The sequence below is a fragment of the Ornithorhynchus anatinus genome, chromosome 2 (genome assembly GCF_004115215.2).
Source record: "Ornithorhynchus anatinus isolate Pmale09 chromosome 2, mOrnAna1.pri.v4, whole genome shotgun sequence".
In the NCBI taxonomy this organism is placed as follows: Eukaryota; Metazoa; Chordata; class Mammalia; order Monotremata; family Ornithorhynchidae; genus Ornithorhynchus; species Ornithorhynchus anatinus.
The window spans coordinates 78,216,196-78,234,964 of NC_041729.1; the positions used below are offsets into that span (position 1 = coordinate 78,216,196).

The 18,769-nt window shown below is 42.7% G+C and overlaps 1 long non-coding RNA gene across 1 annotated transcript in view; it reads left to right on the plus strand.

Annotated features, from left to right (window-relative positions):
- The window catches only part of LOC114809213, a 68,873-nt gene that overhangs the window by 23,126 nt on the left and 26,978 nt on the right, over positions 1–18,769 (plus strand). Inside the window, exon 2 of the long non-coding RNA XR_003756974.2 lies at positions 11,357–11,440. This is a non-coding gene — a long non-coding RNA (uncharacterized LOC114809213). The remainder of the gene's footprint in view (positions 1–11,356; positions 11,441–18,769) is intronic.

Sequence of the window (18,769 nt, forward strand, 5' to 3'; positions counted from 1 at the left end):
CTAATTCCTACCTGTGTGTTCTTTGCCAGGACTTTTTCTTAAATGGTATTTGCTAAGTGCTTACTATGTGCCACACAATGTACTAAGAACTGGTGTAGATACAAGGTAATCAAATTGGACACAGTCCATGTCCCATATGGGGCTCACAGTCTTAAACCCCATTTTATAGATGAGGTAGCTAAAGAACAGAGAAGTTAAATAACTGGCTCAAGGTCACATAGTAAACAAGCGACAGAGCTGGAATTAGAACCCAGGTCCTTCTGAATCCCAGGCCCACCCTTTATCGACTAGGTCATGCTACTTCTCTAGACCACTTAGAGCAGTGCTCCACACACAATGATGGCTTAATAAATACTATTACTACTGCTTCACTGGGGGTAACTGCACTCATCCTGAGGATATCTGTAGCTGCTGGACTCTCCTCTCTCTCTCTCTTTCTTCTCCTTTCCCCAAAAATAGAATACTGAGCTCAGGGAAGTTCCTCTCCTCCCCAGAGAGCGAGCATCCTCCAAATCCATGAAGAAATTGATCTTGTATAGGGCACATGATTCTCCAGGGGAATTGGAGAAGAGGTAAAAATGAGTTCTTGCTCCCGGTGTTTCCCAGGAAATCTTTTGGATATCAGCTTCCTTAGATGTCACATTTTTTGAGTGGTTGTGTGGTTTCTAACTTATTTTACACACGAAATGATTAGATTATTTTTCTTTAGAAATGTGGTCTGAATTTACATTGCATTGATGGGTGGGTGGGGAGGGGGGAAGAAATTACAAGGTTATAATAATTTGACCTTAAATCCTTTGATATATGAAACAAATTCCTTATTCCCTAGGTCGGTAGACTTTTGGTAACATCTATGGGAATTTAGAGCAAATGGAAAAAAAAAGTATTGAAGAGTCTAATATAAAAGCTATAATTTCCCAACAATGTCTGTTTTTTATTAATATTAATTGCATTATGATCAGCCAACTATCTTTTAGTGAACACCCACTGAATCCATAAGAATGAAGAAGTGCTATGAAGTGGAAATTTTCAGGCATGGTCTGCTAACTTAGAGCTTTGCTGCTTCCATGAAATTAACAGTAGATGTGAAGGTGAATTTTCTCACATTGTGGTAGTACTCTGCCTAGGTTTAATAAGCATTATCTTTTTTTGTTCTTTTTTTAATGAACATTTCATCAGAAGACTGGCTGTGTGTGTGTATAGAGAGAATGTGTGTGTTCTCTCTCTACATTATTTCTCATTCCTCAAGAATAATAGTCTTATTAATGCATTAATTTTGTTTCTCATATTTATCCAATATTTGCACAATGTAGGCATTAGTCAAATATGTTCTAATTGTACAATGATGGGATTATAAAAATTCTGATACTGTGACTACTGAGTCTGACAGCCTTCTAGTGGCACAGCAATTAATCCTCCCTCCAGTGTTGTAGAGAAAGATGGCTCTCTGTCCTCTCCCTTATTCTGCCCATGAACCAGACATATAACTGTATCAAATGGAGAATGGGGAAGGTATTAGAGTGGAACAGAAAAGCAACAACTGTGCTAACAGCATAATCACGGCTAGCCCACATCACTTTGGATAAGTCATTTAACTTCTCTGTGCCTCAGCTCCTCTAGTCTGCTCATTGAGGGCAAGGAATATGCCTATTAACTCTGTTATACTGTTGTACTCTCCAAAGAGCATAGAACAGCGGTCTGCACATGGTAAATGCTCAATAAATACAATTGCTTCCCTCATCTGCAAAATGGGGATTCAATACCTTTTCTCCCTCCTACTTAGACTGTGGAGTCTCAGATAGGACCTGATTATCTTATATCTATCTACTCCAGCACGTGGTAAGTGCTTAATTATTATTATCATTACTATTATTTTATCATTATCACCCTTTCCCTCCTTCTGTCGATTCTAGCCTGGCTCCAGCCAGACCTGGTCATTCCAGGAGATAAAGCTCAGAGGTCTCTCTCCACAGCCATATCATAAACTTGTACCTAGCTCTCTTTTCCTTCTTAATTAATTCATTTTAGTTTTTGTCTACCCCACAGAACTGTAAACTCCTCAAGGGCAGAAATCATGTATCTGTCACCAAATCCTGGTGGGTCTTACACAACATATATAGAATCCACCCTTTCCTCTCCATTCAAATTGCTACCAAGCTGATTGAATCACTTGACTACTGCATGAACACTCTTGCTGACCTCCCTGACTCCTGACTGTCTGTCCATACTCCATTCATTCTCCAACCTCTCTGCCTCCTGGGTCATTTTTCCAAAAAAAACCCAACCCCCCAACTCCCCACAAAACAGAATAAAACCAAAAAAAAAAAAGGCCACATTAAGCCCATGTCTTCCCACTCCTCAAAAATCTCCACTGGTTTCTCATTTAGCACTGCATAAAACAGACATTCCTTGACCATCAGCTCTAAGGCACGCAATCATTTCTCTCCCTCTTACCTTCTTTGTTGTTCTTCTACTTCAACCCAACCTATACACTTCACTCCTCTACTGTCTACCTACTCATTTTGCCTTTATCTCACCACTGATCCCTTGCCCATAACTTACCTATGGCTTGGAACTCCCTCCCACTAACTATACAACAGACCAATACAATGTCCACTTCAAAACTCTCCTAAAAGTGCATTTTTTTAATGGTATTTAAGTGTTTACTGTGTATCAGGCACTGTACTAAGCACTGGGGTAGATACTGGGGTAGACACTGGGGTAGAGAAGCAGCGTGGCTCAGTGGACAGAGCCCGGGCTTCGGATTCAGAGGTCATGGGTTCAAATCCTCCAGTGACTTGTCAGCTGTGCGACTGTGGGCAAGTCACTTAATTTCTCTGTGCCTCAGTGACCTCATCTGTAAAATGGGGATTAAGACTGTGAGCCCCACGTGGGACAATCTGATTCCCCTGTATCTCCCCCAGCACTTAGAACAGTGCTCTGCACATAGTAAGTGCTTAATAAATACCAACATTGTTATTATTATTATTACAAGATAGGTAGGCACAAGGTCCATGTCCCACATGGGGCTCACACTTTTAATCCCCATTTAACATTTAAGGTAACTGAGGCACAGAAGTTTGTGACTTGCTTAAGGTCACACAGCAGACTAGTGGCAGAGTTGGGATTAGAACCCAAGTCCTTCAGACTCCTGGGCTTTTGCTCTATCCACTAGGCCACATCTCTTCCAAGAAGCCTTCCCTGAGTGAGCCCTCATTTACCCCTCTTCTCTTCTGTATTGCCTATTCATGTGAATCTGTACTCCTTAAGCACTTGATATTCAGCTCACCCCCAGCTCCACGGCACTTACATACTTATCAATCTTTTATTTTAATGACTGTCTCCCCCTCTAGACTGTAAGCTCATTGTGGGCAGGGATGGTATCTACCAACTCCACTGTATTGGTCCTCTGCCAAGCGCTTAGTACAGTGCTCTGCACGTGGGAAGCACTAAATAAATGCCATTAATCAGTCACTAATTCTACCGTCCTTTCCCAAGAGCCAAGTGCAGTGCTCTGCATTCAGTTAATGTGATTGATAGAATAGCCTGCTGTCCCTCTAGGTGAGGGGAGTTGGATTTAGCATTTTTGAAGGATCAGAGGATTCAGCCTGATGGACATGAAATTGCTCATAATTATTTTATTCTATTGTATTAAGATCTTACTGTGTGCAGAGCCCTGTACTAAGCACTTGGATGAGTACAATACAACAATGAACAGACACAGTCCCTGCCTGCAATGTGCTTACAATCTAGAGATGGGGAGAAAGACCCATACTTTCAATGGGATAGAGAGGGTGAAGTAGAACAGTAGAACTTATTCTATTATACCACTGGGCTTTTTTGGGAGTTTGACAAACAGAACATTGTTCATCCTCAGAATCAGAGCTGAGGAATTCACCCCCAGACTGGGGATACATTCAACATGTTCACTGGTTAAATGTTCAGGAGTAGCATGGCTTAGTGGATAGAGCATGTGCCTGGGAGTCAGAAGGACCTGGGTTCTAATACTGGCTCCACTGCTGTGTTACGTTAGGGCAAGTCATTTCGCTTTTCTGTCCCTCCATTAACTCCATCCATAAAATGGGGATTAAGATTGTGAGCCCTTGTATCTACCCCAGTACTTACAACAGTGCGTGATACGTAGTAAGCACTTAACAAGGACCATTATTATTATTAATGGTACTAAATATAGGCCCCATTCAAGGAGGGATTCTGCACCTCTACCTTGAGAGTCAGGTTAGCTTCCTTCAGCTGCAAAGGCATGATTCCGAATCATCTTAGGGACTCAAACTTATCTTCCAGGAAGAAAAATGAATAAAGTTTGTAGCAGCATAGGGATATATTAGTAAGAAATAAGTCTAAGCATTTGCTTGGATAGACGTTATGTCCTCAAAATATGACAGATATACTCTTGCAGAAATTATCTTTACAGGTGAAATTTTTTTTTATCATTTCTGTGGTTTTAAAAACAACAACAAAGCGGAGGAAAGAGTTCATAAATCCAATGGTTCTAAACTGTTTCTGTACTTCATTTTGCTTGGGCTGCTATAATTCCCATAATAATCAGATTTAGAGTGGGTTTGGTCCAGTAATTCTCTTGGGATCAATTTACATAGTATTTTTAGTTTGTAATATTCTATAGATTTTGACATAGTGAAAGCTTTCTTTTCACTTGGATCAATGATAAATGATGCTGTTAGTATGAAACTTTGTAAACTGGAAGTGGTAAAGGTTTCCATGAGCGAGTACCTGGGGGTAAAGTTTTTTTCATCTCTTGCTTGGCACTGGATGTCTTCAGTGCTTACTAAATGACGAGGGCCCATCTCTTGAAATGTCTGTGCTTCCCAAATATCCTGGGCCCATTGTTTATGTAACTTCAAAATCTCATAAAGAGTCCAAGAATTACTGAGGAAATAATCTGCCTGTCCAGGATACAGGTTATTGAATATCTCTCATGGTTTGGCACAGTATTTTCATTCCTTCTTGATCATAAAATACCAGTTACAAATAGCACACTACCAAGAGAGCAGTTTTATCTTTTCATTATTAACAAATAGTTTTCTAGAACATTTCTCATCTCTTCCATTTTGGTATGAAAATGCTAATGTTCAGCAGAGATGTTTCCTGAATGCTTTTTAAATAATTTTATCGATTTGCTGACTCTTCAAATGGTAGTTTATTTCTTTCACAGTTCTCCTGATTCCTAATGGAAAAAATCATTGTTAACATGGAAACATAAAATTTACCACCGAGTTTCACTTCCTCTCCAGTTTGTTATGCTTAATTATCTTCCCATAGTGAACTTAATTTTCTGATAAAAATGGAATATTTTTCCCTTTAAAAACTTCTCATATATGAACGTAAAGTACTGATTTTGGGGCACAAATATCAAGTGACTTCAGGGAACCAGGAGGGAGGGAAATGAAGGGAAGGGTTCAGATAGCTTCTGATTCTGCTCAGTGAGAATGAGAGTAGGATCCCAGGGACAGAACCATTCTGGAGATGAAGACCTGACTTTTGCACCAGAGAGAGAACATTTTTCTCTACATTTTTGTCTTCCAGAAAGAAAGTTTTCTGAGTTATGTCAATATTCAATAATGCAGGAAGGCAAGTGTGGCCTAGTGAAAAGAGTGTGGGCCTGGGAGTCAGAAGACCTGGATTCTAGCTTCAGTTCTGCCACTGGCATGTTGTGTCATCTTGGGCAAGTCACTTCATTTCTCTGTACTTCAGTTCCTTCACCTGTAAAATGGGGATTCAATACCTGCTCTCCCTCCTTTATGGTATTTAAGTGCTTACTGTGTGCCAGTCACTGCATTATAAGCTGGAGTAGATACAAACTAATCTGGTTGGACACTGTCCCTGATCCACATCAGGCTCACAGTCTTAATCCTCATTTTACAGATGAGGGAATTGAGGCACAGAGAAGTGAAGTGAATTGCCCAAGGTCAAAAAACAGACCAAAGGCTGAACTGGGATTAGAACCCAGGTCCTTCCGACTCCCAGAACTGTCCTCTATCTACTAGACCATGCCTGCTTCTGCTGTTTAAACTGAGTCCCATGTGGAACCTTATTATCTTCTATCAACCTCAGCACATAGTACAATTCTTGACACATAATGAGCACTTAAATACTGTAATAATAACAATAATCTCTTTAGAGGGGAGTTGGTTATCCCAGGTGAGGTGCCCTTGATCCAGGTTTTAGGATAAAAGATGACTTCCAGAAATGGCTGCTGGATATATGCATTCTTTGTTGAAGTCAGTTCTTAAATGGTGACTCTCAGGGTGGCTTCACAATCAGCAATTTTTAGGACCAAAAAGGAGTTCAGTACTTAAATTGGTCATGTCTGTAAGGCCCAAAAAAATACTGTGATGCTGGGAAACATTGTAGGTTGACATTCAGATAATGGCAGAAAGAATCTCTGGGAGAATCCTCCCCACCACAGACTTGGTTGAAAGCAGTGCATTTCTGGATGTGGAGTTTGTTGTGAATCCGGCCAGTTTCTTTTGTAGGAATGCCAACTCTTTGCCCCTTTTGATCTGTTAGTTTTTTTTTTTAAAGTTTGCCAGTCATTTTTATTCCTACTGCTTGTAAAAAGGTGTTCTCAGAAGTTGGCATCCCTGGATACAGTAGTAGACACAATCCCTGTTCCCAAGGAGCTTACATATAGATATTAGTAAAGGAGTCAGAAACAAAAAATAATTTTCAGATAGGAGGAAGAAGGAAGATTGGACATGTAGATGATTGCTTAATACTGCATGTAGACTGATATGTACAGAAGTTCTACAAGTGATTGTGAGTAGTGGTGCAGACATGCCTAGGTAGAAGTGGTGGGGCAGAGAGGTGGGGAAGAGAACAATAAATCAATGGTACTGAGTGCTTACTGGGTACAGAGCAATGTACTAAGTGCTTGGGAGAGTACAAAGCTGGTAGACATGATATTCCCTGCCCACAAGGAGCTTACAGTCTAGAGAAAGAGGGACATAATTATGGTTATATATAATATATATATAAGTGCTGTGAGGCTGGGGCTTGGGTGAATATCAAGTACTTACAGGCTAGTCTCTCTCCTTCTGTGTCACTGATGCACTTGTATCTATACCCTTTAAGCATTTGATATTCAGGCCACCCTCAGAACATAACATATCTGTAATTTATTTATTTTAATGTTTATCTTCCCCTCTAGACTGAGCTCCCTGTGACCAGGGAACATGTCTACCAGCTGTATAGAATTGCTACCCTATCTCTTTGTCAGTCTTATACCACTAACCCACAGCCCTGGATCCCCTCCATAGTCTGCCTCTTTCGCTCTTGTGCACGAGCTGCAGAGCTCTAGATATCAGGCCGATCTCGTTCACTTCAAGGAATTGGGTGTTTAACTCTGCCCTCTCCTCTGCCTGGCAAAATGATTTCTCCATCCTTATTGACAACCATGCTCATTGCCCTCGTCAGTTGTTCCAGATATATAACTCCTTCCTCAAACCCTCTCTCCCCACCCCCCACATCTCCCCCATCCCTTTCTCCTAATGACCTGGCTACCTACTTTATTGAGAAAATTGACACTATCAGGCATGATCCCTCTAAAATCTCTCCTACCCCTTCTTCAACTCTTCCAGCAGTATCTCAAGACCTCCTGCCTTCTCTCAAAACCCATTCCCCTCCACCTGTGCATCTGACCCCATCCCTTTGCACCTAATCAAAACATTTTCCCCCTTTCCCCCCCACCAACCGCCATCTTCAATTGTTCCCTCTCCAAGGGCTTCTTTCCCACTGCTTTCAAACATACCCTGCTTTCAAACATACCCATGACTCCCCTGTTATAAAAGATCCTCTCTTGACCCCACAGCTCCCTCCAGTTATCGCCCATCTTCCTCCTCCCATTCCTCTCCGTATTCCTTGAGTGAGTTGCCTACACCCACTGTCAAGTTCCTCTTCTCCAAATCTCTCCTTGACCCCCTCCAATCTGGCTTCCATCCCCTTCACTCCACAGAAAGCGGCCTCTCAAAGGTCATCAATGATCTCCTTCTTGCCAAATCTAATGGCTTCTACTTCCTAATCCTCCTTGACCTCTCAGCTGCCTTCAACCTTGTCAGTTATCCCCTTCTCCTAGACACAGTATCTGACCTCAGCTTCACTGACACTGTTCTCTCCTGGTTCTGCTTCTATCTCTCTTGCCACTTCTCAATCTTTCACGGGCTCCTCTTCTGCTTTCCAACCCGTAACTGCTGGTGTCCCTTAAGGGCTCAGTTCTGGGTCCCCCTCTTTTCTCCATCTACACCCAATCCGTTGAAGAACTCATTTGCTCATAAGGCTTCAACTACCACTTCTGTGGGGATGATTCCCAAATCTATATCTCTAGCCCTAAACTCTCTCCCTCTGCAGTCTCACATTTCCTTTTGCCTTCAAGACATCCCTACTTGGAAGTCCCAGCATCACCTCAAACTTAGCATGTCAAACAGAACTCTTTATCTTTTCACCCAAACCCTGTCTTCCCCATCACTGTAGATGGCATCACCATCCTTGCCTTACAAGCCCGTAACCTTGGCGTTATCCTTGACTCCTCTCTCATTCAACCCACAAAATCAATCCATTACTAAATCCTGTCGGTTCAACCTTCACAGCAGTGCTAAAATCTGCCTTTTCCTCTCTATCCAAACTGCTATCATGCTAGTCTAAGCACTTGACCTCTCCTGCCTTGATTACTGTATCAGTCTCCTTACTGACCTCTCCTGCCTCTCCCCTCTCCAGTCCAGATTTCAGTCTACTGCCTGGACCATTTTCTCTAAAAACACTCAGGCCATGTTTCTCCACTCTTCAAGAACCTCCAGGGGTTGCCCATTCACCTCCACATCAAACAGAAACTCCTTACCATCTACTTTAAAGCACTCAATCACCTTGACCCTTGTGATCTCACCTTGCTACTCACCTACTCCAACCCAGTGCACACATTTTGCTTCTCTAATTGTAGCCTTCTCACTGCACCTCAGTCTTGGCTATCTCGCCGCTGACTTCTCCTTCATGTCCTGCCTCTAAACTGGAACGCCTCCCCTCTTCGTATCTGACAGACAATTATTCTCCCCTCTCTCCCCCTTCAAAGCCTTACTGAAGGCAAATCTCCAAGAGGTCTTCCCTAAGCCATCCTTTCCTCTTCTCCAACTTCCTTCTGCATTGCCCTAATTGCTCCCTTTGTTCATTCCCCACTCCCAGCCCTACTGCACTTATTACACTTACTACATATCTGTAATTTTATTTATACTATCTGCCTCCCCTCTAGACTGTAATCTCACTGTGGGCCGGGAATGTGTCTGTTATATTGTACTCTCCCAAGTGTTTAGTACAGTGCTCTGCACACACTAAGCAATCAGTAAATATGATTGACTGGTTTCCCAAGCACAGTGAGTGCTCAGTAAATACCACTGATAAAGATCCAAGTGCATAGGTGACACAGAAGGGGAGAGAATAGGGGATAGTAAGGCCTTAAAGGTGGGGAAAGTGGTGATCTGTCTATGAAGACAGATATCTTCAGATATCTATGAAGAGGGAGGGAGTTCCAGGCCAGAAGGAGGATGTGAGCAACTGGTGAGGATTCCTGTATTTATGTAGCAACTTCTCGCTCAGAAGCCTTTGATGGAAGCCACAGAGCAAGCTGGTGTGTAGGTCACAGAAATGCATAATACACTGACCCATGTACCAAGAGCCCAGGGGAATTCTGGGGCCCTTGGGGCATAGTCAGAGTTGTGGGGCTACAATTCAAGATAAAGAGAAAGGGGAAGCCCATAGAGGAAGGGCTCTTCTGGCAGCCAATCCAAGTCCTTTGTCCAGTTCTGACTTTAAGATCCTGCCACCCAGTTGTACCAATAAATGCCTTCCCAACCCACTAGAGAAGTGAGATTTTTTGCGTGGAGCCACTCTTCCAGAGCTTGGGAGGAGAGGAAATCTAATCTCCCTTGGAGTAAAACATGAGAGGAACATCTTGGCATCCAGCCATGGTTTACAGCGGCCTGCCTTATTCCCTTCTCCCCTCCCCCCTCCTCCATTGTAGGGGTAGTGGAGAGGGAGAGGGTAAGTTCTGTCTCTTGTAACACTAGTCACAGTTCATAGACTGGTCTAGGCAACTTGTGAAAAAGAGATCACTTGAAAGTCATTCCTGGATTGTTGAACCAGAACAAGTTATGTGGTAGATAGATATCTTTAAGTAGAAACATATCTGGGGTATAATCACAACCATGTCTGGCAAAAGTGTGGGACCAGAAAGGGGTTCCCTATAGTCCAGATCTGTTTGTTTAAATCAGGAAAAAGCAAAGGGCAAAGCTGGTAGCTATTTGTCTTGTCAATCTTTCACGACTGCACTCACAGATACTAAAGCTTTGTGTGTACACAAGCAGATTTCAGGAAAAAGTTGCATTAGCTCCTGAGTTTTCATTATGAATCAGAAGTTGATTATTTTTAAGATGCTCTGACACACAACAAGCACAAACAGTTTCTCCTTTTTTTATATAGGGGTGGGAGGGTCGCTCCTACTTTTTGGTAAATTCCAATGGCCAAGTGAAATGGTGGTTTTGAAATGAACACAAAGCACTGCTGGTAAACCTGCAGTTATGGAGTGGGGAATGGACTGGAGCCAGAAAGACTTAGGACTGTTGTGTGCGTTTGCAAATAACAGGAAGGATACCTTAAAGCTATACAGGAGAGGCCTCATTTGATTACAGCCCATCCCCCAACTTCTCCCTCTTCTCCCCTCCCACTCTGCTCTCACTCCCTTCTTCCTTCATTCACCTCACCCTCAGCCCCACAGGACTTTTTTGTCCATATTTGTAATTTATTTAATCATCTGTTTCCCCTGCTAGACTGTAAGCTCCCTGTAGGCAGGGAACATGTCTGCCAATTCAGTTGTACTGTAAACTCCCAAATTCTTAGTATGGTGCTCTGCACACAGTAAGCATGCAATAAATATGGTTGGTCGATTCTTCCTTCTCCTGTCCACCCAGACTTTTTTTTCTGAATTCCAAGGAACTCTTTCCACTAGTCCACAAGAAGCAGTATGGCCTCGTGGAAAGAGCATGGGCCTGGGAGTCAGAGGACCTTTCTCTCTCTCTCTCTCTCTCTCTCTGGTATTTACTGAGGAAGGAACTGTATTAATCACTCAGTATCATCATCAGTGGTATTTATTGAGTGCTTAGTGTGTGCAGAGCACTGTATTATAAGTACTTGGAAGAGTACGGTACAACAGAGGGTAGACCCATTCCTAACTCACAAAAAGCTTATGGCCTAGAAGAAAGTACAAAACAATATTGGGTAGATGTGATCCCTGCCCTCAGGGAGTCTATAATCTACTCTCTTGTGTCCTTTCTATTAGGACATCCTGTCACCCATGAGGAACTTGACTGCAGAGGGGCCGAGGCAACTGAAAATGTGAGGCCTGGAAGAACTGATGCTACAGGTGAGGCTCCTTCTCTACTATTTGGGGAAGGCCTGAGGGTTCGGGGCCAGCATTAGGGACTGCATCCTGTCCTATACTTCTGACCTCTGTTGGTCAGAAAGTCTCTATCTTCAGGGCTTATCAGGCCCTACTCATCTGAATGGGCTGGTAAGGATTGACAAAATAATGTGTGGGGCACATCTCTTTAAGTACAGGGGCTTGTTTTTCCAGTCCTTTTGGGAACAGATTGTTAAATCATTATGAGTAAGGAACTTGTCTAATACTGTTGTACTCTCCCAAGCACTTAGTACAATGCTCTGCATGTAGTAAGTGCTCAATAAATACCATCAATATATTGAAACATGAGATACTTTGATCAATAGGTTCTTCTAGGCTAGCATTCTATCACTGAAGATGATTCTAAAGGGTGCTTAGAGGACTAATGTAATGATAGCTTTCCTTGATAGTCAACTGCAGCTTTATGGAAGCAATTTCCAACCCTCCCAACTTTTTCCCTCCCATTACCCATTGCCCATAAATCTGTCTGAAAAGTTGTAGGATATGAAGTCGTCGTTATGCTCTCGGGAAATATTTAATGATTATCGAGAGTATATGATGAAGTATATTCAAATTGGGAGCCTTGGTTGAATATTATATGGGTAAAAGTATTTAGAAGTCTATGGTACTAGAGAAAAAGCAGAAATTCTACATCAAGATAGCACACGGAGAAAAGTGGTGTATGAAATTCACTTGGGAAGTCATGAGAAAATTCCAGTACTCTAGAAGGTTTAGTCATGAATTGAGCATATGAGATGGGTGATTTCAGAGCTATCTGTGGTATGGTGCTTATTCTCATGAGGAAAGAAATATCAAAGTAATGACTGCTTGAGTCTGAAGAAAGGCAGGAGATGTTACACACTGGCCACAAATTTAAAGTGATATAGTGATCATATGAACAACTTCAAAAATATTGACAGCCACATATTAAACAGCCAACTTGACAAAGCAGGAAATACTGTGACTTTGGTGAAAAGTGGGGATTGATTTGTATAAGGAAAAACTGACATTCCAGTTATTAATTACTCTTCAACCTTTCCGGAAATTTCCTGAATATTATACTGTTGAGAGAGAAAGTTCAGACAGGAAAGTAGAGTGGAAAATGCAACCTGTGACCACTGGTGAAAGAAAACAGCAGAATGAGACATGAAACATCCCTTCATATGTAGTTTAATCTTATGAATAAAAAAATTGCCATTCAGTTAAACATAAAGTGAGTGGATTGATTAAATGAGAGATCCATGTAGTCACTGGGACACTGAAATGGTTTTCTTGCAAGATGGCAAAGACACTTCTCAGAACATGGGGTAATCTTGGGTCCATCCTTGCTGTTATGCCTTCATAAGGGCAGGGAGGAGAAGCCAAGGGAAGAAGATACTTCGATGACTGGGGTGAGGGGGAAATGAATAGGACAACTACTTCAGGCACCAGGCCAAGATGGGCCCCTTTTAGATTGTAAGCTCATTGTGGGCATGGAATGTGTCTGTTTATTGTTGCATTGTACTCTCCCAAGCGCTCAGTACAGAGTTCTGCACACAGTAAGCACCCAATAAATACGATTGAATAAATGACGCTTTGCAGTCTGTAACCTCCAGAGAGTTGTCCAGTGCCCTCTCTGAGGTAGAGAGGCAACAGCAGCAAAGATCTCAATCCCGGAACTGTGCAGATGCAGGATGGCTACTGGCTCCCCATCAGCTCAGCCCCAACGGACTGAGTCTGCACCACTGTTGCCAGTCTTTTGGTCTAGTTTTGTCTTATGCTGTTGAATCATCTCTGATCCATAGCAACTCCATGGACACGTCTCTCCCTGAATGCCCCACCTCCATCTGCAATCATTCTGATAGTGTATCCATAGAGTTTTCTTTGTTAAAAATACGGAAGTGGTTTACCATTGTCTTCTTCTGGGCAGTGTAAACCTGTCTCCACCCTCAACTCTCTCCCAAGCCGCGGCTGCCCAGCACAGATGAGTTTTGACTTGTAGCAGACTGCCTTCCACTCGTTAGCCACTGCTCAAGCTAGGAATGGAATGGGTAGGCCTCTGCTTGACTCTCCCTCCTGAAGTTGAGCCCGATAGAGTGCTGGAAACTCTTCAGGTGTGATACTGAGGGAGTCTTCTGGTTTCAGGGGAGTCTTAAAACTCAGACAGAAAAAGTTTGCCACTTTGGAGCCGGTGGGAAGGTAGGAGTCCCACTCTGTGCCATTCATTCATTCAATTGTATTTATTGAGTGCTTACTGTGTGCAGAGCACTGTATTAAATGCTTGAAAGTACAATTCAGCAACAGATGGAGACAATCCCTACCCAACCACAGGGTCACAGTCTAGAAGGGGGAGACAGACAACAAAACAAGTAGACAGGCATCAATAGCATCAAAATTTTGACCAGTTAACCATTCGATTCCTACCACCTCCATCTAACTTTCCCATCCTAGTTGAGAACACAACTATCCTCCATGTCTCTGAAGCCCACCACTTTGATATCATTCTCGACTCCTATCTCCTTTTTAAAATTCTCACATTCAGTCTGTTTTTAGATGCTGTCAGTTTTACCTCCATCACATTTCCCAGCTCTACCCATTCTTCTCCAAATAGCCACCCTTTTGCTCCAGGGGCTCATCACATCCCAAACTAGCCCACGAGTCTTTCTAGATTCTTCACTGGACTCCCTGCAACCAGTCTCTACTTCACCCAGCTGCCCAGCTCATTTTTGTAAAATGTTGCTCTGAGCACATCGCCTCACTTCAAAAATGTTCTCTTTTCTGCACCAAGGAGAAACTCCTGACCATTTTTGCCTTTAAGGCAGTCCGCTCTCTCCCTCTAACTTATCCACTCTCTTCATCCTCCCACACTAACCTATCCACAATGCCTTGACCTTAACCCTCCCACCTCTGACTCCTTTTGTAGATATATACACATTAATAAAATAGAGAAATATGTACAAATATGCGCAAGTGCTGTGGGGAGGGGAAGGGGGTAGAGCAGAGTGTTGGAATAGGGGTGGTGGGGAGGAGGGGTAGAGAAAACTAGGGGCTTAGTCTGGGACTTGGTGTATGGGGGTTACCCACCAAGTAGTGGGGCTCTACCATTTCCACCTTCCTAGGGCTCTCTGTGGTGTGGGTATCTCGAGCTCAGATATCACTTCTCTGGGCCTCAGTTACCTCATCTGTAAAATGGGGATTAAGACTGTGAGCACTACATGGAGAGGGACTGTGTCCTACCCAATTTGCTTGTACAGTGCTTAGAACAGTGCCTGGCACATAGTAAACACTTTAATTATTATTATTATTATTATTATTTTGTGGCTTAAGACTTTGAAGAATGGACCTTATTGGCCTTTTGACCCCAGTCACTCCTAAAAGTGTAGAGAAAAGCACTTTTGGGGCACCTTTTCCCATAATACCCTAGTCCTTTTGTGACTCAAGACTCAGGTGGAAGTAGATAAGCAGAAATGGGTAACTTTGGGCCAAAGTTAGGGCTAAAGGTAGATCTAATTTTGCTCTTGGTTATAGGAACACCTCCTGAGGAATCATTAATGGTATTTATTGAGTGCATACTGTATGCAGAGTCCTGTGTTATGTGCTTGGGAGAGCACAATACAACAGGATTGGTTAACGCATTCCCTGCCCAGTAGGTTCCTACAGTCTAGAAGGACACCTTGGCTCTCTTTCTGAGCCTTGTGCCGTGATTGTTAGCAAAAAATATATAGTATTTTTTGATGGGGTGGGGTGGGTCCAGGAAGGTCTGAAAAGGGTTTCAGAAAGAAGATCTACTTGGAGAGTGGGGCAGAGAAAAGGAAAAAAGAGGCGAAAGAGCAAAAAGGGGAAGGGAAAAAGAGTTGTGAGAATGGAGATGGGTTAGACAGTAAGAAGAGAGAAACAGGGGGAGAAGGGGGAAATAGGGGAAAAAAACCTGAAAAAGGGTAGAGGGTTGAGCTGGTAGAATACTTTCCCCTTTTCTGTTACTGGTTTACTGCTGCCTCTACTACCTGTAAGTCCTGTCATCCATTGCTAAGAATTCAATCTGCTCTAGGAGGGGTGGGGGGCTAGGAGCAGCCACTCACATCCAGGTGTCAGATAGTAGCAAATGGCAGAAGCTGCAGCTGCCCAGTCACATCAAAACTGGCCCTTCTGAGCTGTGGAAGGGAGTTTCCAGTGTGGCTGAAAGACACATGTTTCTGGTTGTGCCATAAATCTCTGTCAATGATGTGGAAGGGGCCAGTTTGTTTCGGGCTTTTCAGCTGAGAGTCAGAACCCCAAAAGAGTGTGACTCTCCTACTTGATGTAAGATGTCTCCTCATCTCATGGTAAGAGGCCCTTTCCTGGACGTGGAGTGGAAATTGATGTTCCATGCAATTCCAGTCAATAAATAAGGTAAATTGAACACCCACCTTGGGAATAGCACTATGCTAAAAGCTTGGGAAAGAACCGCTGTCTTAGAAAACATGATCTCTGCCATTAAGGAGTTTACAGTATAGCAAAGGAGACAAAAGCAAAATAAAAACAGAATAATTTTACAGAAAAGAAGCTGATAGTTGTGGGAGAATAGAAAGATGGATATGTGACTAAGTGCTTAGATAGCAGAAAATGTAATTCTATATGTACAAAAATGCTACAGATGGTTGTGAGTGCAAATGTGCTGAGGTTGTAACTGGGAGGATATAACCTGGGGAAAAGAAAAACTAAATTGTGGAGAGCCTCTCGAAGGATGTGGGATTTCAGAAGGGCTTTGAAGTTGGGGAAAAATTGTGGTTTGGCAGATTCGAAGGGGAAGGGAATTTCAGGCAGATGGAAGAGTGTGAACAAGGAGTCGGAGGTGGGAGGGTTAAGGTCAAGGCATAGTGGGTAGGTTAGTGTGGGAGGATGAAGAGTACAAGCTGGGGTGTAGTGCATGAAGAGAGTGGATAAGTTAGAGGGAGAGAACGGACTGTCTTAAAGGCAAAAATGGTCAGGAGTTTCTCCTCGGTGCAGAAAAGAGGAGATTTTTTGAAATGAGGCAATGTGCTCAGAGCAACATTTTAGAAAAATGAGCTGGGCAGCAGGGTGAAGTATAGACTGGTTGCAGGGAGTCCAGTGAAGAATCTAGAAAGACCAGCAGTCTAAATGGGATGTGATGAGTCCCTGGAGCAAAAGGGTAGCTATTTGGAGAAGAATGGGTAGAGCTAGGAAATATGATGGAGGTAAAACTAACAGCATCTAGAAACAGACGGAATATGAGAATTTAAAAAAAGAGATAGGTGTCAAAAATGATATCAAAGTGGTTGGCTTCAGAGGCATGGGGGATAGTTGTGTTCTCAACTAGGATGGGAAAGCTAGATGGAGAGGATTTGGGAGGGAAAATGTGGAGTTTTTGACATGTTAATCTTAAGGATAAAGAGGACACCTTTGTGGAGATGTCCTGGAGACAAGAGGAAGTGCAAGATTCTGAAGAAGACAAGAGGCCAGGAGTTAGCAAGAGAGATTTGGGGAGACATCTACATAGAGGTGATAGGAATCAAATGGTTAACTGGTCAAAATCAAGAGGACTGTCAAAAAAAAAAGCCCAACCTAATCTTGTTGAATATAAACAACTTGAGTCCAAGCATAGTTTGATAGCCAAGTACATATGTCATTATCTTTCAAAGACAGATTCTTCCCATAGTCAGGGTATATGTCCAACTATATTGCTTGGCATATAAAGTGAATCTTATTAGATTCCACTGAGAGTACTGTGAAGAAAAACAGAAATTCTAAATGACAAAAGGTTGTCTGATCTTTTACCTCTGGGAATAACAAATTCATAAACTGCTTATAAGTCATTTGTCAGCAAAATATGTAGTTATCCTAGTCATCTTTACCAAGCTCACATGGTTGTTAGACTTCTATAGTCCATCCTCACTTCTCTTTTCACTTAATTTTGTGCACATCATATTTCTTCACTGACAGTGTTGAAACAGTGGTTGCCAACTGAATTAATTTGAAAACCGATTTTAAAGCCGCCAGTGTTTAAGCTGAAATATTTTTGCAGGTATTTGCCTTTTTCAAATATTTGAATTTTGCCATGTGGAGGGAAGTAAACGTATTATAGCTACTTTTAGGCATGCTTTTATTGCATTCAAATCTCATGAAGTTTCTAAGATCAACACACTAGTTTTTTGAAAACTCACTAGGAGAAAGAGTTTCTTCTTTTAAAAAATGAAATGAAGACTGGATCACTTTCTTGCCAAATGCAGGTTTTAAACTTATCTGAAAAATGCACCAGAAAAAGTTCCTATCTCAAATATGGTTTGGAGCAAGTTTTCACTCAGAAAGTGACGGAAAGTAGACAGGATAGGAGCGTTGGTTAGAAAGTAATACCTCCTAATTGTAATCTCTCGTCACTTCACACCATCAGGAGTTGGCAAAAAAAAAAAAATCCTCTGAAACACTTAAATCTTCCGCTCTGATTCCTGAAGGTGTAATGAATCTGGCAAATGGAAGTAAAGAGACATTTTCCCAGAATGGCTACAAGTGGGCCTGTAGGCCAAAATGGGTGCATACAAATGGTCTCATTTGCTCAGTCATCTCCAGGACTGGCCAACCTTTGTCAACTCTTTGGTTATTTTTAGCTTGGGACCCTGGAGCCAGGTCTGATTGGCCAGTATCTTCTCTGCCGCCTCAATGTCTAACCTGTCTCCATGACTTGGATCCTTGGGGTAAATCAGGGAAGTTAAGATTCAGGTCCAGGTTCAGCCTGGTCCAGCTAAATTGATCCTTTTTTATTTTTTAGTTGCAATCAGTGCTGAAACTAAAAGAAAAAGAATTTCATCACAACACCCATGATGTAATTCAAGTTCCATTGTGCACGCAGAGTCATGTTTGATGCTTGGTCAACGGCTGGGTGTCCCAGCCCCCCTACCCTCCCACCACCCTTCCAATTGTTAAACAGGGGACAGAAACACCCTGGAAATACCCCTTTCCTCTCTGTCCATCTGCTCCCTGGTGGTTCAACCATTAGCCTGGAGGGAGCAGGGTCATCAGTTAGGACTGCACTGTGGCTATTGGGTTGGGCTGGCTCCTCCCTTCCTGCTCTGATCTGAAGTCTCCTTCCTCCTCCTTGAAACACCCCACCCTGGTTCCAGCTCCCATGGTGGGCAGAGGGCAAGGAGATAGGAGAAAATGAGCGAGTGGGCCACTGTCGCCTCTTTTCCTAGAAACCAGATTCGGCATGTGGTAGGGATCTGGGAGTGGCATAAGCACTGGGTTGGCTATGTTGGTCATTCTGAGTTGTGCTGGTTTTAATCCTAGTGGTGTTCCCTCCTTATGGATATCCAAGGAAGT